This window comes from Taudactylus pleione, unplaced genomic scaffold (genome assembly GCF_031769625.1).
Source record: "Taudactylus pleione unplaced genomic scaffold, aTauple2 ptg000395l, whole genome shotgun sequence".
NCBI lineage: Eukaryota > Metazoa > Chordata > Amphibia > Anura > Myobatrachidae > Taudactylus > Taudactylus pleione.
This window is the reverse complement of record NW_028284796.1, coordinates 614,114-639,860: the sequence shown is the minus strand read 5'-3', so window position 1 is coordinate 639,860 and position 25,747 is coordinate 614,114. Positions and strand designations below refer to the sequence as shown.

Genomic DNA, 25,747 nt, shown 5'->3' with positions numbered 1-25,747 from the left:
TTCAGACGGAGAATTTGCACCTAGCATAGGGCTTGTGCAAGTTTCAATGGTGCGACTGATGCACCAAGCATGACTGCCACATCTGAAGAAGATAAAAGTGGGCATCTCAGTCCTTGTATATTTGGATGTAATAGGGAAGAGCTTTGCAGTGCCATTAGCATAAAGTAACAGGGAAGAGCTTTGCAGTGCCATTAGCATAAAGTAACAGGGAAGAGCTTTGCAGTGCCATTAGGATAAAGACACAGATGCGCGCATAGAAGCACGGAAGTGTTGGCACAATTTGTACAGCGTGTAGCATGCAATAAAGCACACGGAGGTATTGGCACTGTTTGTACAGAGCGTAGCATGTAAGCAGGTACATGGAAGTGTTCGCGTTATTTGTACAGTGCGTAGCATGAAATAAGGTATACAGAGGTGCTGGCACTGTGGACAGCACATAGCGTGTAAGGAGATACACGAATGTGCTGGCACTCTGGGAACAGCGTGTAGTGTGCAATGAGAGGCATGAATGTATTGGCAAAGTGGGAACAGCACATAGTGTACAATATGTGTGGGTACTGCTTGGAAAGCGCATAGCATGTAACATGCGCTGGCACTGTGGGAACAATGCATAAAGTGAAAATAGGGAATACTGAAGTGTAGGCAGTTCTTTGGATAGAGCGTAGCGTGTAACAAGATACGCAGAGTATGCTGCAATAACCCTAGAGCTCAAAAAGGACAGCAAGAGTATCAGAGTACAAACACACAGATGATAAATGAAAACAGGTGGAACTAATACAACTAAATACCCTGGCGAAGAGTCTATGACCCCCACGGGTCTTCACCAGGAATCCATGCAAGAGGATATGTACTTTGCTCAGAGAGGGCCCAGGTTGCAGCCCAGTATTGTCAGTTCCCACTTTGAAAGCAACAGAGCACTTAGCTGGTATGAGTGTGATACCCCCAAACCAGCAGTGTTTTCTCCAGCATGGGAGGGGTTAATGGGCAGGAGTTAGGACCCTGCTGATCCCCTGGAGATTGTTCTGCCAGCCTTAAGGAGGGAAACTAGAGAGAGGCTGTTGGGGGTGGAGCTAGAGAAGCCCAGTGAGTCCAGCACAAGACTGGGAGAGGAGCAGCACACTGTGAGCAAAGGCTGAGTTTCTGGGCACACGTGGTGCCTGAGGAAAGCTGCAGTAGTGGTAGGAGCTGCACTGCCTGTGAGGATCCCCAGAGACAGACTGGCCCATGCTGAGAGCAGACAGAGGAAAGAGCCTCCTAAAGAGTGACAATTGTAACTGTCAGCACCAGAGAGCCTGCTATTGCTGCAGAGGGACACAGTGAGTAACTAATGCAAAGACTGACAGTGAGTGACCACATAGAGAAGAGAGCTCAAGAGCTGATTGTTTCTGCAACAAGGACAATCCCAGTGCACAATAGTGCAGGACAGAACTGTTCCAGTGTGTCAGTGTACCTGCTGCATCAGTGACAGCTATCCAGGTACAGCAGCAAGCTATATTGTACCCATTGCAGTGAGGGAGACCTAATCATACTGCTAACACCACTGTACCACAGTATTTATTCTAAGTGACCACAGTTACAGGGACAGCACCCCTGCATCTCAGTATACAGCGAGTACCTGCACCTCCTTTGTATTTATGTGCACCGACGAGAGCCTGTACAGGGAAGATTAAGTGACAATACCTCAAGGACACACAGAGAGGGACATTGTGCTCCTTATTGGCAATTTGCAGTAAGACCTTACACCAGAGCAGTTGGGTGTAATTATACTCAGAGACATTGTATTGTATTGCGCTTAGTGTTACTGATAAGTTAAACTACAATTATTCATTACCAGTTAGTAATAGCAAAAGTGAAACAGGTATTATAAATGTATATTGAGCAAGTTATAGTGAGCTTTGGAAAGTATTCATAAGTTAATTCAAGTAACTGTATATATTTTTGGTATTGTCGTATCCTTGCATACTTTACCTTTACTCTGAACAGTACAAGCGTGACTAAGTGTCTTAGCATAATAAAATTAATGTCACTTTCCCCAAAGTGTGTTTACTCTGCTGGGTTCTTGGGGGTCTCCTGTCTCTCTGTTCTGATAGGAGGAGCCTGAAAGAGGAACTGCACTGATCTATGCCCAAGCAGGTTCCAGAAGAAAAGCAGGTACGATCCACTCACTGACATCCCACCAAATTGGGGGTATTACATGAGGACTCTGCCTGGAAATACCACAGATGGAAATGTGGGTATGGATGTGCTACTGTCAAAGAAAGCGAACGCCGGAGTTTAAACATCATTGGAAGAGACTATAATGGATAGTATAGTTCTGGAGCACTTATGCAGAACACAATATGAGGTACTCAGGTACTGGAGGAGTCCACTGAGCAAGTTCTTATAATAGCTTGCTCATCTGTGATTCCCTGCATGTCTCATCGGTGCTGGAGGTGAGTGATAACACCTGAGAGAGGTGTTATGTATTCGCTTGCCTGAGGCTGAGCCCAGATTGGTTCTGTTAAGGATTTTAATTGGGAAGACCAGCAATCAGTGGCCTGCTGAGTGATGGAGGTAGGCCAGTGGTATCCATGACTGCTGATACCGACAAGTAGGCACTACACAATATACTAATGAGGAAGGGCAACATAACAAAATAATAGTGTTCAATCAAAGCTATGTTTCTACTTCAGGGTCCATAGGGTATCTACAGGATACCTTGGGGTATAGGTGTGACGTCAGTCGCTGGGCACCATAGAGTTAAGCTTTTCAGCCTCCCAGGATGCACTAGGGTCCCCCTCCTATACCCCGCCCCCGAGCCAAGGCACCTCAGTTTAGTTTGGTGCCCGGCCGGCGTCGGGTGCACCTGTCGGAGTGGGGGCTAGAAGAGCCCCTGAAGCTTTCTTCAGTGCAGCTGTGGCTGCACATCTGGATGGACAGTCAGTCCTGACGTCCATGCTGTCTTCCCTACACCCCCGCCGGTACCAGAACGCTGGTACCGATCCGGGGATGCTGGTGAGTATCTGGGGTCACAGCTAGCGGTGACCCCAGATGTTCCGGACCATGGCCGGATCCAAGGGGGACAAAGGTAAGCAGCGGGGTCCCGCGGTGGGTCCCCGCTGGTCACATGGTCCTAAGTCCCCAGGCAGGGGGCTCCCTGGGGACTGGCTGCAGCGTGGAGCCAGGCGACCAACCTGCACTTTCCACTACCCCCTGGGATAGCGGACCGCAGCAGAGCGGTAGCGCTGCGGCGTCCCAGGGGTTAAATGCATGCCAGGGGAGCGCGCCTTCCCTGTCTCACAGCCGGCGCCACCCCCGCTGCACACAGCCCTCTCTGCACGCTGCTGACTGGTCCTGTGGCAGCGCTCCTACCCCAGGCCAGCCTCCTCTCTGCTCCTCGGCGGCCATCTCCAGAACGCATGGTGAACGCTGCTGGAAGCGCTGGACGGAAGCATCGTGGTCTGGGTCCCCCCGCATACCTCTCCTCCGCTGTGGTCAGGTCTGTGTAAGCAGCGCTGTGTCCTACCAGTCCCCTACCAGTCCCTGTGTCTGCGTAGTTGAGTGATCAGCGCTGTTAGTGCAGGAATTGATTTTCTTTGCATTGTATGTGACTGTGCTAGCGCTGCCTGTAACTTTTCTCTAAACTGTCAGCTTTATTACTGTCCCTGTTCTTTCTGCTAAGCCCTTGCGGTGCGGTGCTGCAGGGTGGTCTCTCGCCTATTTCAGTTATAATTGGTGAGAGAGGTCACATACGTGGTGCCATCATGTCCGAAAGTGATTTTCCCCTCCGGCTACAGTGTACTACGTGTAAAGTACCGTTAGCGGAGGGGGAGGGTAGAGCGGAGGGCCTTTGCCGGCAGTGTTTGTCCATGGCGTGGCCTCTTACGGTTACAGCACCGGTACAGGAGCTGCCCTGGGCTTGTTTCGCTCAGGCGCTTACAGCCTTAGTGGGCCAGTTAGCTCTGCAGCCCGCGTTTACACCGATGGGTTTATCCCAGCAGTCAGTGGTGTCGTCACCCATGCAGGGTTTCCCACGACAATTGGTGGTACCCCACAGTCTCCCTATTTCCCCGCTCCCGGTTTCTCAGGAGCCAGCGTGGGTTAACTCCCTGACTAGTTCTGTACAGCACTTGTCGGATGTGTTGCAAGGGGAGTCTGTGATGCGGCCGCATAAACGGCCGGTGGCGTCTCTGTCGGCTCCTTATGAGGATGACGAGGGGACGTCTGATGATGGGGAGATTCTGGATCCTTACGATCAGGAACCTCTCCATACTAAGGACGCTGATGCTAAGTCCAAAGTATATATTCCTGGACTTATTCGGGCGGTCCGCACAGCCTTGGTGATTGAGGACGAAGTTCCCCCAGCGGCTAAATCTAAGTATGCCTTTTTCAAGGATGTGAAGGGCGATGCCACAGTCTTTCCTCTTTTGGGTCAGTTGGTGGACCATTTAGAGGAGGCGTGGAAACAGCCTGGCAAAAGATACCAGCCGCAGAGATGCCTGGCGGTGGCTTATCCGTTCGCGGATAATTATTTTGCAAAGTGGGAATCCCCTCCACAGGTGGATTCTCACGTGACCCGTTTTGTCCGTAGTGCCACATTGCCGATGCCATCCATGTCCTCCCTTAAGGATGCTACAGACCGCAAGGTGGAGATCTGCCTGAAGTCCGCTTATTCCCTTGCGGGGGGGGCAGCACAGCCGGCTATGGCCATTTGCTGGGTTGCCAGAGCGATGGAGCGCTGGGCGGATTCATTAGAGGCTTCTTTTGATTCCAACTGTCCGGCCGAACAGGCGGAGTTGATTGGCAATCTCCGTGATTCGGCCACCTACATCAACGAGGCAGCCCTAGACATTAGTACTCTGGTGTCTAGGATTTCTTCAGCAGCGGTAGCTGCTCGTCGCACCTTGTGGCTGCGATCCTGGAAGGCGGACGCAGATTCCAAAAAGGGTCTGGAGGCATTGCTGTTTACCGGAGAAGTTCTCTTCGGTCCGGATCTGGATAAGATTGTGGCCACGCTGGCGGCAGCCAAATCGGCTTGTCTCCCGTCGGCCGCTGCTCCTTCTGGTTCTGGACCATCGTCCTTTCGGTCATCTAGGGCCCAGGGCAGCCCCAAACCACAGTCGTTTCCTCGACAGGCTGGTCCTAAGAAATCGGCCAAGCCCCAGAAGCAGGCATGGAGTACCAGACATCCGGCCCCCAAGCCAGATGACAAGCCTGCGGCCTGACGGTCCGGGCCTCCCTTTGGGGGATCCCAGGGTGGGAGGCCGCCTGCTGCAGTTCGCCCAGTGTTGGTCGACCACTACGACAGACACTTGGGTTCTGGAGGTGGTTTCCCACGGATACGCCCTCTCCTTCCGGCACAGACCCCCGGCTCGTTTCTTCACCACGGGTCTACCATCAGACCGGAACAAGGCTACGGAGCTGCAGAAGGTATTGCACACTATGCTCCAGGCTGGAGTTATAGTGCCTGTTCCATTCTCCCAGAGGGGCCAGGGTTTCTATTCAAATCTATTTTTGGTACAGAAACCCAATGGGTCATATCGTCCGATTCTCAACCTCAAAGCACTCAACAAGTCTTTGCGGGTCCTGAAGTTTCGGATGGAGACCCTGCGGTCCATCATTCTGGCGCTGGAACCTGGGGACTACATGGTGTCAATGGACATACAGGACGCTTACCTGCATGTCCCTATTCTTTTGCGCCATCAACAGTTCCTCAGGTTTGCAATCCGCAGCGACCACTTCCAGTTTCGGGCATTACCTTTTGGCCTGGCGACAGCACCACGTGTTTTCACCAAGGTGATGGCGGTCATGGCGGCTTCTCTGCGGCTGCAGGGAGTCCGCATGTTGCCGTACTTGGATGACCTGTTATTGGTGGCAGGATCTCCAGTGCTCCTGTTACGCCACTTGGACCTGACCATTGCACTGCTGCAACGGCATGGCTGGCTAATCAACTGGCAGAAGTCCACTCTAATCCAGTCTCGGAGGATTCTGCATCTTGGAGCCTTATTGGACTCGGGACAGCAAAGGATCTTCGTGACGGAGGACAAGATCTCTGCTTTACAGTCAAGGGTGCGCAGTTGTCTGCACAGCCGCCGGGTGTCCCTACACTTGGCGATGAGGTTACTGGGCTCCATGGTGTCGCTGTTCGACATGGTGGAATACGCCCAGTTTCACTCCAGACCTCTGCAGCGCCTGATCCTGTCCAAGTGGAACGGGCTGCCTCAGTCTCTGAAGTCCCAGACGATTGTGTTCACCCCGGAGGTTCGCCTGTCCCTTGCGTGGTGGTTACAGACGACCCACCTCAACAAGGGACGTCCATCCTGGGTTCCAAATTGGGTCCTGTTGACAACGGACGCCAGTCTTCGGGGCTGGGGAGCAGTTTCGGGTCCACACTTGTTCCAGGGCAGGTGGACGCAGACAGAAGCGGAGCTTCCAATAAATATCTTGGAACTCCGTGCGGTCTTCAATGCTCTCCAGCAGGCACAGCAGTTTCTCCAGGGTCACCCGGTGCAGGTCCAGTCGGACAACGCTACCACCGTGGCCTTCATAAACAGGCAAGCAGGAACTCGCAGTCGGGCGGCTCTCGTAGAGGTCTCTCGGATCCTGGTTTGGGCGGAGCGCAATCTTCCGGCCATATCAGCGGTCTTCATCCCGGGAGTGCTAAATTGGGAGGCGGACTTTCTAAGTCGCCAGGACGTTCATCTGGGGGAATGGTCCCTGCACCCGGACGTTTTTCAACTGCTGGTGGACAGGTGGGGTCTTCCAGAGATCGACCTCATGGTGTCCCGGCACAACAACAAGTTGCCGGTGTACGGGTCTCGCACAAGAGACGAAGGGGCCTCTCTGGTGGATGCTCTGTCCGTCCGGTGGACGTTCCGGTTCGCATACCTGTTCCCTCCGGTCTCCCTTCTTCCACGGGTAATCTGGAAATTCAAACAGGAAGGAGGGACGCTCCTGTTGATAGCTCCCGCGTGGCCCAGACGGCACTGGTTCTCAGACCTTCAGGGTCTGTCCGTGGACAGTCCTCTGCAGTTGCCGCTACGACCGGACCTTCTGTCTCAGGGTCCTTGCCTTCACCAGGACCTGACTCGGCTGTCTTTGACGGTGTGGCTGTTGAGACGGCCATGCTGAGGTCCCAGGGGTTTTCTAGCTCTGTGGTGCGTACCATGTCTTCCGCGAGGATATACCATCGCGTGTGGCATACGTTCTTCCAGTGGTGTCGACCGAGAGGTTATGCACCACGGGAGTTTCGTCTGTCTCGGATACTCGCCTTCCTACAAGCGGGACTAGATCATGGGCTTCGCCGTGCTTCTTTGAAGGTACAGGTTTCAGCCCTATCTGGTTTCACCGTAGGATTGCTACAATCCCGGATGTGCGCACCTTTATGCAAGGTGTTCTCCACATTCAGCCGCCCTTTGTTCCACCTGTGGCGCCTTGGGATTTGGCTGTGGTCCTGAGGGCTCTCCAAGGACCGCCGTTTGAACCACTGGGCTCAGTGGATCTTAAATGGCTAACAGCTAAGACTGTTTTCCTTCTGGCCATTGCTTCGGCCAAACGTGTTTCTGAGTTAGGGGCTCTTTCTTGTAGACCCCCTTTCTTGGTTTTTCATGGGAACAGGGCAGTGCTCCGCACTCGACCCGAGTTTCTTCCCAAAGTTGTTTCCCAGTTTCATGTTAACGAGGAAATCGTTGTTCCGGCCTTTAACTCACCGGGTCTTTCCGTGGGTGAGGCCTCTTTGGATGTTGTGCGTGCCTTAAGGACTTATGTTGACCGCACTTCTTCGTTTAGGAAGTCGGACGCTTTGTTTGTCCTCTATGGCTTCCGTAAAAAGGGTTGGCCTGCTTCAAAGCAAACTTTGGCAGCCTGGATCCGTATGGCTATTTCTGAAGCTTATCTTCATGAAGGCCTACCGGTCCCTCCTTCTCTGAAGGCTCATTCCACTAGGTCTGTGGGTCCTTCGTGGGCAGCTCGACGTGGTTCCTCGGCAGTTCAGATCTGCAAGGCTGCTACGTGGTCCTCTGTCCATACCTTCGTGAGGTATTACAGGTTTGACACCTTCGCCTCTCAGGATGCTTCCTTCGGGCGGCGGATTCTCCTTTCTGCACAGGAGCGTCCCCACCCTTAAAGGATACTGCTTTGGGACATCCCCAAGGTATCCTGTGGATACCCTATGGACCCTGAAGTAGAAAATATGAGATATGGTAAGAACTTACCCTTGTTATCTCTATTTCTACGAAGTCCATAGGGTTCCACAGGACTCCCGCCCTGTCGCACCTGTGCTGCAGATGGGCTTTGCTCTGGTCACCGGTTTTCCATCTCCCTCTGGTGAGAATGTGATTCTTGTATGTGTCCAGATCTTTTTTCTCTCTTCCTTCTCCTCCTCCGGCCTATGGCTTGATAACTAACTGAGGTGCCTTGGCTCCTGGGAGGCTGAAAAGCTTAACTCTATGGTGCCCAGCGACTGACGTCACACCTATACCCCAAGGTATCCTGTGGAACCCTATGGACTTCGTAGAAATAGAGATAACAAGGGTAAGTTCTTACCATATCTAATATTTTTTTTCCTAAACATTTTAAATGTCACATTTATTTACACAACATTTTAAACATAATTATGCCTACCCTTCAAGGATAGATGTTTCATGCAACATTAAAGTATGCCTGACACATACACACACGCACATACATTACAGGGAGCCAATATGTGAAGCACATCATAATCATTAACATTCCCTATGCATGACACAGTATAGATGATGGGTGCACTATCGGTAACTGCTAATTAAAATGTAGCTCAAATGCAGGTAATGAAAATATAATATAAGTAAAAGGATCTATTCTATGCACCATAGGGACTCACAGTACGTTCTGGGGCACACCTTTTCATGTTGAATCTAAACACAGTAGGGCTCTTTGTAAAAATTGTGCTGGGTTTAAGTTGGATGAAGAAAATCTCTAGTTTTATCTTTTAAAAGTCTATTGAATTAAAGAAAGAGAAAAAGTGAAAGAAGCTTGAGATAAACGTTTTCTCATGCAATCAAGCCCAGAACATTAACAGGTAGTGAATTCCAATGACATTGAGCTTTGATCAAGACTATTTTTTATGAAGAATGCACTACAGACACCTGACATTGTTAGTTTGGTATGAGCAGGAGAGGATTTACAATAAATCAATACAATACAATACAAAATGTTGCTTTAGTGCAAGCTGTTTGAAAGACAAATTAGACAATTTTTACATCTAACCAACCGTTTATGGCATGTTAACACAAATGTCCAAACTTAGAAGACCAATATCTTGAGCTGGTAAAATTCCTGCCTCAGAATGCAGTATTTGAAAATTGCAATTTGGCTAATGGCTATACTATTTATACAGCTAGTGAATAAAAATACCCAAGGGAATTATAGGCATCTAGTGTTTAAAATAAAAGATTTGTATAAAAGTATGATGTTGGATATTAAAAAGGACATGCACACTTAAACAAACCAAGCAATTCAGCGACCGGGACTGCCACTTTGTGGCTGAAGTGCTTGGTTTGTTTGGGCCCCACAAAAAAAGCTACCAATCGGTTAAAAGGCAACAGCTCTACAGTGGCAAGATGTCACCATCATTGCCATCCTCACCCTCATCAGTGTGTACATCATCCGATTCCTCACACAATATTAATTCATCCCCGCTGGAATCCACCATTACAGAAGTATCTGTACTGTGACGTGATTTCCGGGAAAGGTTTTCCTCGTGAAATTTCCAGTTCATTTTAATGAACATAATTTTATCTACATTTTGTGGAAGTAGTCTCCTACATCATTTGCTCACAAGGTTCTTGGCTGTACTGAAAACTCTCTCCGAGTACACACTGGAGGGTGGGCAGCTTAAGTAATGCAAAGCCTGTTTTATACAAGGGTCTCCAAATTGCCTTTTTTTCTTCCAATATTCAAAGGGACTCTGTGACATGTCTACTTGTATCGTGTCCTGAAAATAATCCTCCACCATTCTTTGGATGGTAATCGTATTAGATGGAGTTACGGTAGAGGTGTCACTGGTGTTGGGCAATTCTTTTAGACCCGACCAGATGTCAAAATGTTGACTTGACTTATCTGCATCACCAATGGGTCTTTTGGAAAAGGTGAATTTTTTCTGGCTGCTGCTGGAGAAACCGAAGGAGGAGACGTCATCGTAGTGCCATGTGTCACTTCAGCTGCCAACTTGCTCACCAGGAGCGCTTTGCATTTTTTAAGATCTGGGTCAGTTGTAAAGAAAGACACAGAATATGACTTAAACCTAGGATCAAGCATGGTTGCTAAAATACAGTGCCATGCAAAATTATTCACCCCCCTTGGCTTTTTACCTTTTTTGTTACATTACAACCTGTCATTTTTTTTTTTTTATGTAATCTGAATTTTATGTTATGGACCTGCACAAAATATTCTTGGTGAAGTGAAATGATTAAAATATATATAAAAAAAAGCTTTATAAATAAAATTCTGAAAATTGGCATGTGCATATGTAACCACCCCTGTTGCTATGAAGCCCCTCAAAAGTTCTGGTGCAACCAATTACCTTCAGAAGTCACATAATTAGTGAAATGAAGTCCACCTGTGTGAAATCTAAGTGTCACGTGATCTATCAGTATAAACACACCTTTTCTGAGAGGCTGCAAGACCACTAAGCAAGAGGCGTCACACCATGAAGACCACGGAGCTCCCCAAACAAGTCAGGGACAAAGTTGTTGAGAAATACAATTCTGGGTTGGGTTATAAAAAAAATATCCAAATCTTTGATGATGCCCGGAGCACCATCAAATCTATCATCATCAAATGGAAAGAATTTGGTACCACGACAAACTTGCCAAGAGAGGGTCGCCCACCAAAACTCACACACCGGGCAAGGAGGGCATTAATCAGAGAGGCAGCACAGAGACCAAAGGTACCCATGAAGGAGCTGCAGAGTTCCACAGCAGAGACTGATGTATCTGTGCATGTGACCACAATAAGCCGTACACTCCATAGAGCTGTGCTTTATGGAAGAGTGGCCAGAAAAAAGCCATTACTTAGTGATAAAAAGAAGAAGACACGATTTGAGTTTGCGAAAAGGCATGTGGGCGACTCCCCAAATGTATGGAGGAAGGCGCTCTGGTCAGATGAGACTAAAATCAAACTTTTTCGGCCACCAAGGAAAAAGCTATGTCTGGCGCAAACCCAACACATCCCATCACCCCAAGAACACCATCCCCACAGTGAAACATGGTGGTGGCAGCATCATGCTGTGGGGATGTTTTTCAGCAGCAGGGACTGGGAAACTGATTTAAGTCGAACAACACTCGAGTGGTTTAAGGGGAAACATTTAAATGTGTTGGAATGGCCTAATCAAAGCCCAGATCTCAATCCAATTAATCTGTGGTCAGACTTGAAGATTGCTGTTCACAAGCGGAAACCATCCAACATGAAAGAGCTGGAGCAGTTTTGCCTTGAGGAATGGGCAACAATCCCAGTGGCAAGATGTGGCAAGCTCATAGAGACTTATCCAAAGTGACTTGCAGCTGTAATTGCCGCAAAAGGTGGCTCGACAAAGTACTGACTTTAGGGGGGTGAATATATATTCACACTGAAGTTATCTGTTATGTTGTCCTAAATGTTGTTTGATTCACAATATAAAAAATGTTCTGTGAATGAAATGATGCCCACCTTCAAACAATCCATTTTAATTCCAGGTTGTGAGGCAACAAAACATGAACAATGCAAAGGGGGTGAATACTTTTGCAAGGCACTGTATAATGATCTGTATAATGATTAGATTTAAAGATCTTGGCCACCCGTGGATCCTGGCGAAGCGAATAAAGGACTTCATCAATCAGTCCAGCATACTTTGCGGAATCACTTTGTTTAATCTCCTCCTTCAATTTCTCCAGTTGATATTCCAAAAGCCTAATCAGGGCAATCACCTTACTCTAGCTATCAATGTCAGCACTCACTTCACATGTGGCTAATTCATATGGTTTGAGCACCTTGCACTAGACAGGAAGTACTCTCCACTGTGCTGGGCTAAGGTACATTCCCCCTCCTCTCCCAATGTCATGGCTTGTCGTATAGCTATGGATGGCTTTTTGCTGCTCCTCCATCCGCTAAAGCCTATAAAGGGAGAAGTTCCACCTCATTACAACTTCTTGCTGCAGTTGATGGCAGGGCAAATTAAACTGCTCTTGCAGGTGCTGCAATCTCCTGCACGCTGTTGGTGAATGCCGAAAATGTCCTGAATATTTCGGGCCACAGACAGCATCTCCTGCACGCCCCTGTCGTTTTTTTTTTAAATCTTGCACCACTAAGTTGATTGTGTGAGCAAAACAGGGGATGTATTGAAATTCACCCAGCTGTAATGCTTTCACAATATTTGTAGCGTTGTCAGAAATCACAAATCCTGAGGAGAGTCCAAGTGGGGTAAGCCATGTTTCTATGACATCTCTATGACAGCCGAGGAATAGCTTTTCGGTTAAAATTAAACAGAGATGGAATTTGGTACCGGGGACACAGGACCTCAATTAACTGTGTAAATCCCACTGCATTAATTGCGGATATTGGATGCAGATCTAATACTAGCATAGCCATTATGACATCAGTTATCCTCTGTGCGACAGGGTGAGAGCTGTCATACTTGCTTCCCCTTGCAAGAGATTCTTTAACAGTCAATTGTTTTTTTGGTAAACTACTACTAGTAGTCTTCTTGATCCACTTCTGGGATGAAGATCCACCCCCAGCAGCAGGCCTAGCGCTCAAAGATTAAGTTTCTTCTGAGGTGTCCTGGAAAGTGGAGTCACCGTGATTTAGCATTAACAAATTGGATGCTGGACTACCACTGATTATTCCTGAGGATATTGAGGATGAAGGTGTTGTCGGTGGAGATTGCAGGTGCTGGGATTTAGTACAGAGAAGGCATCTAGCTAATGCTGGGCTGCTTGTTGTTATTTTTTTTAGACGTAGTTTCTGATGTTATCAAACACTTGTCAAGAGCTCGCTGCAGACGACGTAATAGTGTGGAGGTTCCTAGATGCTTAACGTCCCTACCTCTACTAACTGTGGTCACACAAAGGCTACAAATGGCTTGACAAACATTGTCAGGATTTGGGTAAAAATAATTCCATACAAAGGATGTGGATTTGTTGGTTCTATGCCCAGGCATGGCTATGGCCTTCTTATCTTGGCCAAGAGCTGCTTAGACTGGTGCCTGACTTATACAAAAAATATCCACATCCTCTTTAGTGACAGCTGCACATATATTCCCCACATCCTCTTGCAATTCCACGGTGGTAACCTCAATTTTTATGCCCTTGGCAATACTGCTCCTCCCCACAAATACAGATGGAACAGAAACTGTGGAGGGCGGCTTCTCTGAAAGGTCAGACTTACACATAGCAATACCACTCGTGAACCCACTTAGACTCTCCTCAGGGATTTCTGACATTTGTGTTTCTGAAAACACAGTTTGATCTACTGCCTTATTGGTTTTACATTTTTGTACACTTCTACTCAGATTGAAAAGGTCTTTTATTGTCATGAGAGGCACAAGATGCCTCACTGACAGTTGCAGAACCACCACTCAGAAATAAAGGTCAATGCCTGAGCCTTTCCTTGCCACTACGTGTGGTGAATGGTATGTTGCCAATTTTCTGTTTTGCTGCACTAGTAGTACTCTTTAAAGGTTTTCTTTTTGTCTTTACCCCTGTGAAATCTAGATTTTTTTTATTTCAGATACCCTAATTTTTTAAAGCCTCTATGCATCAGCTTTAGATGATAGTGATGGACTTCCAGCAGCTGCTCTCCTCTCGGTTCGTTGTCGTGATCCATATTAATTTATCACTGTGAACTGGAGTCACGAAGCTTGTATACACACACAGTGGGCTAATGCCCAGTAAAGTCACGAAGCTTGTATACACACATTGGGCTTATGCCCAGTCATGGAGCTTGTATACACACAGTGGGCTTATGCCCAGTCACGGAGCTTGTATACACTCACAGAGCTTGTATACACACAGTGGACTTATGCCCAGTCACGGAGCTTGTATACATACAGTGGGCTTATGCCCTGTCACGGAGCTTGTATACACACAGTGGGCTTATTCCCAGTCACGGAGCTTGTATACACACAGTGGGCTTATGCCCTGTCACGGAGCTTGTATACACACAGTGGGCTAATGCCCAGTCACATAGCTTGTATTCACACAGTGGGCTTATGCCCAGTAAAGTCACGGAGCTTGTATACATACAGTGGGCTAATGCCCAGTCACGGAGCTTGTATACACACAGTGGGCTTATGCCCAGTAAAGTCACAGAGTTATATGTCCAGTAGTGAACACTTCACAGTAAAGTGAAGAAGTCACGGAGGTTATTTATATCACAGTGGGCTAATGCCCTTGAAAGTCCAGCGGCAAGAAGTTTGAACTACTACAACTACACTAACTCGTCCTCTCTCTCAAAATGGTGCCAAGCCTTTTATAGAGGCCGAACATCACCAGAGTCTCGCAAGAATCCGACGTCGGCCGGGTGACGTTCGGCCTCGAGGTGGAATCCGAGTCGGGCGGGAACACCCAAACTTGCATTCGGGTGGACTCGGATTACACCTGTTTGGAGCGGTTCGGATTCCTCAGAATACACACACACACATTATATATATATATATATATATATATATATATACACACATATATTATATACTGTATATGATATATATACATTCAAATGGGATCATTAGTAGCCTTTCCCTGCATTGGTTATACGGCACAATGATCCCTATGGCTACATGAATTTTCACATAAAGGCCACTTATATGGAACAACTTGAAAAAAACACAATGCATGAGCAAACCCTGAAAAGTATTAGTGTGATTTCATCAACAGGTAGTTCTTACTAACTGCTTTGGGGCTCGTTTACATTTGGACGTAAGTCAATGTTAGGACACGCCTCTCAGATGTAACAGTACACGCCCACTTTATAGCCACGCTCATAGGTGCTGCTTTCACAATGAAATGCTTTTTCAAAAGTAGGCAAGTATGGTTTTAGCAAAATCTGAGCTAGGACCTGTGACTCTGTATGTTACGCAAATGATGTATTTTTTTATGGACACAATTTTAATTTGTGGCAGAAAATATGACCATTTCTACATGGGACCCACTATTTTTAATCCAGAGAAGAAATGCAAACCCTACTTATTTACATTGCACTGACACATCAAACTAAAAACTGATGAGTAAATGTACATCAGAACACATGTTTATATTCTGCATATTTACAAATGAAGGGCTTGATTCAGCAAGGATCGCAATTGTAAAGCTGCACGCAGGCTATAGATATGATGTATGCACGCAGGCAGCTTTGCAATTGTGATCCTTGCAATAATGCAAATGCAGCAGGTGTATGAAACTAATGATGCATTTGCGATCCCAGCATTGCAATGGAGGTTGCAGGCTGGAATCACCATCAACGGCCGCAAAGGTGGACGGCACCCAGCCAGCTGAGTAAGCCTCAGCTTACTCAGGCTGGTCGGCTTGCGAGCCAAGCAGACTGCATACGTCCACGCAGTCACTGAGCTGGCCACTCCCAGAAAACGGGGCTGACATTTCCGGAAACCCCGGCTGCCCCCGCACCGGCCCTTAAATGCCTTTGCCTGTCAATCAGGCAGAGGCATTCAAGGACTTGCGTACGTCTTAGCAGGACTCATTCTGCACGCTCACAGAATAGGTCCTCCGCACGCACAGATTCACGATTATTGGGAACTGTGTTGAGCAGTGCACTTGTGTGCACTGCGGAAACAGGCCCTAAATATCTATGCACATGTGAAAAACCTCTCTGCTAACAAATGATAAAGTACTGAAGCCTATAAGTATACAATTTATTACGTTTTATTTTATATTTAATTATATCTTATTTCATTTAAGATTTTTTTTTAAAGTGATCCTTTATACAGGTACAGTAGTTTTTTAAGCTATGATTTGACTTCAAAGAATTTCTCTACTTTCATGTCTCAGTGAAAAAGAACCTTTTACATTTGTACCTCAGTTTGATGCTACATTCAACATTGTTTGGACTATCATCTAGCAATTTTTATATCTTCAGTAAAGCCTTTATGCTGGCCATACATTAGCGAGATTTCGGGCTGATTGCCCAATTTTAGACGCGTCATATGATGCATTGTATCGTAATCGCGTAATATGTAGGTAGGATACGATCCGATGCGCGCTTTCGCTGCTGTTCTGTCGTATCCTATGATCAGATGTGCTGCCCATATTATCGATCATAATCGTATGCAGAACGTGTGTGCAAAAAGCATCGGGCGGCCGGGACTGCCAGGGAGTTAAAGGGAAAAAGTACAATGAATCGCATCATACTGCATCATACTAGTGTATGGCCAGCATTAGAGTCCATGGCCTTAAACAGAATGAAAACTCTGAACTCCTGTCTCTGTGGCACTGCATGAGACACATATAAGGGGGATTGGGGAAGTGGGGAAGAGGAATGATTGCACAGGAATGTATAATTTGTGAGAAGGATCAGTATACAAAAGATGTAAACAGAAGGTGCACCCTAGGAGTAAGCTGTATGTATCAAAAAGGGAAGAGAAGAGAGAAAGACTCCATATAAGGGGCACACTCCTATTATAATTTATTTATTAACAGTTATTTATATAGTGCACACTTATTCCGCAGCGCTTTACAGAGGGACTATTTGGCCGTTCACATCAGTCCTTGCCCCAGTGGAGCTTACACTCTATATTCCCTATCACATGACCACACACACATACACACTAGGGTTAATTTGTGTTCGGAGCCAATTAACCTACTAGTATATTTTTGGAGTGTGGGAGGAAACCGGAGTACCCGGGGGAAACCTACGCAAGGACAGGGATAATATACAAACTCCACACAGTTAGGGCCATAGTGGGATTTGAACCCATGACATCATTGTTGTATGGCAGTAAATCTAACCATTATACAGTCTATACATTTTCTGTGTTCCTTCCCATTGAAGAAACAGGCAAATGTCTCCTCCTCCGGGGGAGGAGCGCAGATGTCGGGGCTAATACACTGTGAGATATCTCACAGTGCCGCGGGCTGGCAGGCTGCCAGATAAAATGTCAGTCAGTCTGACAGGCATTTTATCTGGACGTCTATGCCCAGCTTTAGTAATACATAGGAATTTATGTAAAATAAGAAATGCCATCTCAGCAGTGATTATAGTGTTTTTTTATTATTGGTTTATTTATAGCTCTAACAAACCAGAAAAAAGGTAAAATCATTGTGCAGTCATTGTTTGGTTCTGAATTAATTACATTAGATTAGGACCAAGGTCAAGAAATGTAAAATTAAAATAATTTGCAAAGAGGTCTCTTTATCCTCACTTCTACACCACATATTGAGTAACACCAGTTCTATGAATGACACTCATAATATAATGTAAAAGCAGCCTTCTGAATTCTGAGCACCTGGATATATAAGACTGAAGGTGCGTACACGCAACAATTTTTTGAACGATTTAACTATAACGACGCTGTTATCGTTAAATCATTTATAAATCGTACATCATTTAAGGTGAACGATAATCGTTCATGCGCGTTCACTTTTGCAGTTTGTAGTTAGTAGCTCATCGTCCATTCTGACTAAATCGTTCATGTTGTACAGAATGAATGATAAACGATGTCCATTCACTGTATGCATGATTAAAAAATCGTTCATCGTTCATGAAAATCATTCATTAATTTAGTAATCAACGATTTTTATAAACAATTTTAGTTCACTTTTTCAAGGGAGAATCTGGACAAAAATCGTTCACTAAAATCGTTGGTTACTAACATTGTTGTGTGTGTATGCAGCTTAACTGTTTTCTTAATCACCTTACAGTGTAAGATTGTTTTTTTTTATTATTGTTTTTGAAAGTGTTGCCTACACACAATGGAGGTAGCCATTTTATAGGCTGGAACAATATTTATGAGAATGCAGAGTATCAATTGTAAATGAAGTAGTGACATCAATGAACATTGGTTCAACCCATAAAATGGTTACACTGTTTATATAGGTTTAAACCGCACTAAGAAAAGAGGGCTGTTTAACTATCCAGATCATGCTTTCCTAATCTCCCTAATCTTAATGAAAATTAACAAACTTAAAACTCTTAAATTTTATTGATATTCATTAAAAAAGAAAAGGCTTAGATCACCTATCAGGTTAAATATTTAAACAAAACAAAAACAATTATCCAATTATAGTAGATCCACTGAGACATTCTTGCAATTATCGTTATACATATTTTCATTGCCCATAGGAGATAATAATACAGTTTCTGCAATCAATTATTTGAAATATCTATCAAAACCCAAATAAATAATGGAGTATACAACATTTGATATAGTAAACAGTCACAGTTATATCCTGTGCATAAAGCTTAATAGCACAGGTGTTCAAAAATGCCTCTAAGCAGATTCATTGCATACATATATCTCAATAAGGGAATAAACAGTGAGTCTCCCTATTATCAGTAACAATAAGCGTAATGTAATGTATCAGTAACAATAAGCGTAAAATAATGTATAAAACATATATTCACAAAAATTAGCACTCTAAAGTGCAGAAAAAGGCGAAATAATAATATAAAATATAGACAGTATAGAAGTGAGAAAAATGCACAAAATTAAAATACTAAACACCACGGATAACCACCTTAATTCAATCAGTATTGGTAGTAGAGGCGTCCATCAAATCTACCTGGAAGAGTACAAGTAGCAAAAAATTAATCCTAACATGTGATAGGTATAGATAATAGGAGTTGTGTACTTATTTACCTGGGATCTGCTGTTTGCCATCTTATACATAGAAGACAGGAAATGAGAGTCCCCAGTACTGGCACAATGAAAATAGATAAACTGCTTCTGCTTTTAAAGCCTAATCACACCATTATCCCTGTTGCCAAACAGCAGCACAGAGAGTCCCGGCAGCTGGCAGTAATGAGAAAGCAGTAAAAAGTGGAAGGAAGTACCTGACCCACAGTCTCCCTTCAATCGTGGTATCTGTGGTCCGGGGGTCCAGAGTGCGTACCGTGGAACACCCAGCAGGCTGACCGACTCGCATTTCGCCGGGGCTTTCTCAAGGAAGCACCATGAGTCGATAATATCTGAGTTCAGTCAGTCAGAGATTTGTACTGTAAAAACAATTAAAGAAAACAACCAAATAGATGTCTGTGTCTGTGGCTTCCTTGTTATGTTGGATCACTATACCTATCTTCCAACTGTCCTGATTTTGATGGGACAGTACCATGGAGGTATCTATAATGAGTGCAAGGTGTGCGGTGCACATGTGCCTCTGGGTCCAGTGGGGCCTACGTCACACATCATGCACCAATTCATAGTACATACCTCCCCGTTGGTACCTCAAGAGTTGCCACTCTTGCGCCATGTTCCAGTGGTAGACTTGCCAATGTTTGGAGGTAGATTTTAGCTGGCATCAAATGCAAAGAGAAAACAAGACTGACTCATACAGTACCTTATTAGCAAAATATCATCAGGAATCCAACTCCCAAAAGAAATGGACACTTTGTAAATCGGATATCTGCCTAAAGGTGCATACACATTAGACGATGTACTCACGATGCGATATTGTGAGCGATTTCCCTTGAACTCTCCCAGTCAGCTCCTGGGCACTCCAGGACACGATATGCAGCAAAAACTGCACAATGTGACATAAGATCTACTGTGCACGATCTAACGATTTTCTGATCTTTAGATCTACCGCGATAGCAGAGACACAGATGCAAAAAAAAAATCAAATTAGACACAGATGCATGGACGAATCAGTGAGATCCGTATATGCATATGTGTTTAAAAAATTAATACAAAGTGAATTTAAAAAAAAAAAAAAAAAAAAACAGCATGCCCCACCCAAAGCACAGCCAGCCCCGAGCTTTTGTGACACAGTACTGGTTGTGCTAAACACAGGGGACAAACAATGTAGGGGTCCTCTGTATTAAGCACAACAAAGACCAGACTTATTCAGAACCATCCCTGGTTGCCAAAATACAGGGAACAAAAGACATAGTCCCCTGTCCCATGTATTTAGTGCAATCAGCACTGGGCTCTGAGCTGGTTCTGGAAATACAGGGGAAAAATGCATAGAGATCCCCAGTAAATTCCAGAACCACCACCAAACTTTTGCTAGCAGGGGGGGGTAATGCCACAGCCAGGGATGGTTCAATGTACACAAACTTTGTTTAAGGCACAACATTATTAAAAATAAAGTATAAAATTACCTTCAGGCTTTGTGTATAATAGGGATGAGCGGGTTCGGTTCCCTGAGAACCGAACCCACCCGAACTTCGGGGATCCGGGGCGATCCGAGCCCAAGCTCGGATCTCCCTGTCTGCCCCGGATCCCTCTCCCGAGGCAAAACCTCGAGATCTGCTGTCGGATCTCGAGGTTTTGCCTCGAGCGGCCATTTAAAAAAAAATGCCTTTGCCTTTAATGGGCAAAGTGCTGATTGGCTGACAGAGCCGTCTGTCACGGCTCTCAGCCAATCAGCATTATGGTGCTCATTTGCATGTAGCACGGACTCGTGAGATCCGTGCTACATGCATCTGTGTGATTGACAGTGACACAGAGCACAGATGGGTCAGTGAGACCCGTCTGTGCTGCTGTGTATTTCAATGACACAGATGCACGCACGGACCAGGAGATCCGTGCTACTTGCATCTGTGTCATTGACACAGAGCACTAACGGGTCCGTGAGACCCGTCTGTGCTGCTGTGGTAAATAAAAAAAAAAAAACCTGTGTAAAAAGAGAAAAAAATGGCGTCCTCCCCCCCAAAAAAAGAGCAACCAGCCCCGGGCATTAGTGACCCAGTGCTGGGTGTGCTTAAATACAGGGGACAAACGACATAGGGGTCCCCTGTACTTAAACACAACCAGCACCGGGCTAGTCAGAACCAGAGCTGGTTGCCAAAATACGGGGGACAAACGACGTAGGGGTCCCCCGTATTCTGCGCAACCAGCTCTGGGCTCTGATCCGGTCCTGGTTCTGGAAATACAGGGGAAAAAAATGAGTAGGGTTCCCCTGTATGTTCCAGAACCAGCACTGGACTTTTTCTAGCGGGGGGCTGATGCCACAGCCAGGGGAGCCCTTTCACCGGGCCCCCCAGCCGCAGCATCAGCCCTGACCGCTAGTCAGCCCAGGCCGGGGATCCCTGGAGAGCTGGGGACCCCCCCAATAAAGGGGTCACCCTCTCCAGGGCACCCCAGGCCCAGGCTGATAGCCCGGGGCTATCCCCGCCACCCCTGGTGGCGGTGGGTGGCGGGTTGATTGTGTGGTGTGGTGTAAATAAAGAATATCAAACATTGTCTTTACAAGTAGAACTGCAAGTCCCAGCAAGCCTGCCCCGCATGCTGGTACTTGGAGAACCACAAGTACCAGCATGCAGGGCATTAAGGGCCCACTAGTACCTGTAGTTCACCTGTAAAAAAATGTTTAAAAAAAACACAGGACACACACACCGTGACAGTATAAGTTTATTAAACATACATACACACACACACACACACACACATGTACACATACTCACCTATGTAACCCTGTAGCATCGGTCCACTTGTCCGGTAAAGTATCCCTAGGGGACCTGTGAAAAAAAACATACTCACCATCTCCTATGCGAGGTTCTGTCCTCTTCGTTCCAAAGTAGGCATCCCCGGACTTGGCAAAAAAAAAAAAACGAAAACGCGATCCACGAACTTAGTAACGTTCTATAGAACGGTACTTCCCGAATGAGAGCTTAGCGGCGGGGTATCACCATGGAAACCCCGCTGCTAAGCGTTCATTGGCTGAGAGAGGCCATCTCCCGTCTCTCTCAGCCAATGAACGGCTCCCTCCATTGTAGTCAATGCTGGGAGCCGCAAGGTTATTAAAGTTTACCCTGCGGTTCCCACCATTGACTACAATGGAGGGAGCCGTTCATTGGCTGAGAGACGGGAGATGACCTCTCTCAGCCAATGAACGCTTAGCAGCGGGGTTTCCATGGTGATACCCCGCCGCTAAGCTCTCATTCGGGAAGTACCGTTCTATAGAACGGTACTAAGTTCGTGGATCGCGTTTTCGTTTTTTTTTTTTGCCAAGTCCGGGGATGCCTACTTTGGAACGAAGAGGACAGAACCTCGCATAGGAGATGGTGAGTATGTTTTTTTTCACAGGTCCCCTAGGGATACTTTACCGGACAAGTGGACCGATGCTACAGGGTTACATAGGTGAGTATGTGTACATGTGTGTGTGTGTGTGTGTGTGTATGTATGTTTAATAAACTTATACTGTCACGGTGTGTGTGTCCTGTGTTTTTTTAAACATTTTTTTTACAGGTGAACTACAGGTACTAGTGGGCCCTTAATGCCCTGCATGCTGGTACTTGTGGTTCTCCAAGTACCAGCATGCGGGGCAGGCTAGCTGGGACTTGCAGTTCTACTTGTAAAGACAATGTTTGATATTCTTTATTTACACCACACAATCAACCCGCCACCCACCGCCACCAGGGGTGGCGGGGATAGCCCCGGGCTATCAGCCTGGGCCTGGGGTGCCCTGGAGAGGGTGACCCCTTTATTGGGGGGGTCCCCAGCTCTCCAGGGATCCCCGGCCTGGGCTGACTAGCGGTCAGGGTTGATGCTGCGGCTGGGGGGCCCGGTGAAAGGGCTCCCCTGGCTGTGGCATCAGCCCCCCGCTAGAAAAAGTCCAGTGCTGGTTCTGGAACATACAGGGGAACCCTACTCATTTTTTGTCCCCTATATTTCCAGAACCAGGACCGGATCAGAGCCCAGAGCTGGTTGCGCAGAATACAGGGGACCCCTACGTCGTTTGTCCCCCGTATTTTGGCAACCAGCGCTGGTTCTGACTAGCCCGGTGCTGGTTGTGCTTAAGTACAGGGGACCCCTACGTCGTTTGTCCCCTGTATTTAAGCACACCCAGCACTGGGTTACTAATGCCCGGGGCTGGTTGCTCTTTTTTGGGGGGGTGCACGCCATTTTTTTCTTTTTTTACACAGGTTTTTTTTTTTTTTTTTTACCACAGCAGCACAGACGGGTCTCACGGACCTGTCATTGCTCTGTGCCAATCACACAGATGCATGTAGCACGGATCTCCCGGGTTCGTGCTACATGCAAATGGGCACCATAACGCTGATTGGCTTCCTGTCTGCCACTGCAGTGCCACTCCTAGATGGGCCACGTGTTTGTGCCGCCCCCTTGTGTCGCTTAGCATAGTCATCCAGCTTCCTCGGTACAACCTTTTGGCCTAAAAACAATATTGTGAGGTGTGAGGTGTTCAGAATAGAGTGGAAATGAGTGGAAATGAATGTTATTGGGGTTATTAATAGCGTAGGAACAAAAAAAGGCCCATTTATGTGATTTTAGCGGTTTTTTTTTATTTTTTAAGAAAAAATCCAGATCCAAAACACAAAACCCAGAACCCAAAACACGGAAGGGTGGTTTTGGCAAAACCAATCCAGATCCAAAACACGAAGAAAGATCCAGATCCAAAACCAAAACACAAAACACGAAAAGTGTCCGGTGCACACCCCTAGTGTATAAGCCGTTTATGAAACATATATGAATTTCATGTGTGTACACAAACTTTGTTTGAGCCACAGAATTGTTGAAAATATTGTATAAAATGACCTGCAGGCTGTGTGTATAAGGTCTATATTAAACATAAATGCATTCTGTGTTTAGATTTGGGTCCTATTCCCAAGATATTTCATTATGGAATGCAAATTTTCCAAAATACGGAATATTCCGATATCCAAAATGCCCTGGCCTCAAGCATCTTGGATATGGGAGACTCAACCTGTATACATAAATAGTTCAGTCTCCGGAGAGGCTGTGCAATGATGAAAACTAATAATGTTTTTCACTTCTGTAGCTAATCTCATAAAAGAGCTTCTGCAGACCCTGATATCTTATTACAAATTAGAAGATACATACATAATGTACACTGGCATTACCCATTTGCTTTCATTCTGATAATTTTAGAAGTGTTTTATTAAATTACACTGTTATCAAATTTTTTTTACACCTTCAGATATTATGAGTTCACAAAGTCTTTGTTACACTTTTAACACTGTATGATTCTGGAGACTGAGAGAAATATACTGTATGCAATATTTCAAAACTGTTCTAGTTACACAACCTAAGAAAATGTAACATTAACAACACCATAAGGATATGGTCATGTTAATGCCAGCTTTTGGCACTGATGAAACTTTGTGGCAAAGCATAGTATGATCATGGTTGTTGTACAACTGAAATCCCCCACAACAGTCTATGGTGGCAGAGTATTTAAATTGCCCTGAACTTAAAAAGGAAATGACTACAGTACTTAATCAGTTCTTCTGGGGCACTGCTTGGTGTCAGAAACAGTGGTAGCAGGGCCGTAACTAGGGTAGTGCGAACAGTGCCATGGCACAGGGCACCGCAGGGCAAGGGGCGCTATTTGGGCATGTAAATTTCCTGTTTATTATCATTCTCACTTGTAGCTTCCTCTTCTTTTATCCTCAGCATCTCCTGGCCTCCCCTATCTCTTCCTTGGCCCTTCCCCATGAGGCTATGGCCCTTTTTCAGATGCACTTTGAAAAATAGTGGAGGGGGGCACTAATGCTCTTTCTGGCACAGGACACCAAAAAGTCTAGTTATGGCTCTGAGTAGTAGTCCCAGGTCCGCTCAACCTCCTATGTTGTCAATCGGTTATCGTCAAGAGATTTAGGAGGAAATTCAATTAGATGCGACAATGTGAAAACTTAACGTCCGTTAAGTTTTCGCACTCTTCGGGGGTTTCGGTGCGATTTGAGTCTTTTGCCAATGAGCGCACCTGTTTTTCGCACTATCCTATTACAAAACAAGTGAAGCAGCATTCGCCCGAAAACTGTCCGTGATGTAACCTGCGAAAAGTACAGAAGAATTTGGGGAAATCTGTCTGTACCCCATATAAAAGCTAACTGATATAGGAAATCAATATAGAAGTCTATTAGTGGCCCTAATAAAAGTATTTGGGGTTCTTGAATTGTGTCAAATGGCTGTTATATGCATTTTTCTGTCACAGTGGAAATATTATAGAAAGCAAGTTGTTTTGGCCAAAATAAATGCTGTAGTAAAATTAGGGGTACATTCAGGGGCAGAACTATGGGAGGCAATGGAGGCTCCTGCTGCCGGGCTCCAGCACTGAAGGGGCACCTCATTCATTGCCCACAATATATTCATTCCACTTTGGGCTGTAACTTTGCACCCAGAGAGTACCGTCACGGACACCCAATACATGGCACCTGAGAAGCCACTATACACGAGTGGAGAGCTCTGTGTCAAACCATCAGCTGCTGTCTCCATCTATCTTTAGCCTGTCCCTACTCATTGGTGTTGCTGCTCCTCAGTAGCTTCTGTAGTCAGTGTGACACGCCTGGCATCCCCTTCACCCACAACTCTCTGTCTCACTCCTCCATGGCATGCTTATAGTCTGTGTGCAACTGCGGGTGTATCTACTCGGGAAATGCTAAATTACAGTGTCATCGGCTGTGGCGGGGGGAGCAACCACATTATAACTTGCCTCTGGGCATCTGGGATGAATTTACGCCACTGGGTACATTAAAATAGGTGCTAATATAATGTGTCATAAAAGTGCACTTTTTAAAAAATTCAAAAATGCACCTGGTACAGCCACCTGCAAAGTTTAAAAGACATGTCCCAACCATACAGCCCTCCAATATACCAGACCCA

General features: G+C 46.0%; 1 protein-coding gene across 1 annotated transcript in view; it reads right to left on the bottom strand.

Moving 5' to 3' along the window:
* SLC9A9 (solute carrier family 9 member A9) overlaps nt 1-25,747 on the bottom strand; it is a 1,019,060-nt gene that overhangs the window by 606,355 nt on the left and 386,958 nt on the right. The gene's annotated exons all lie outside the window — the stretch shown is intronic.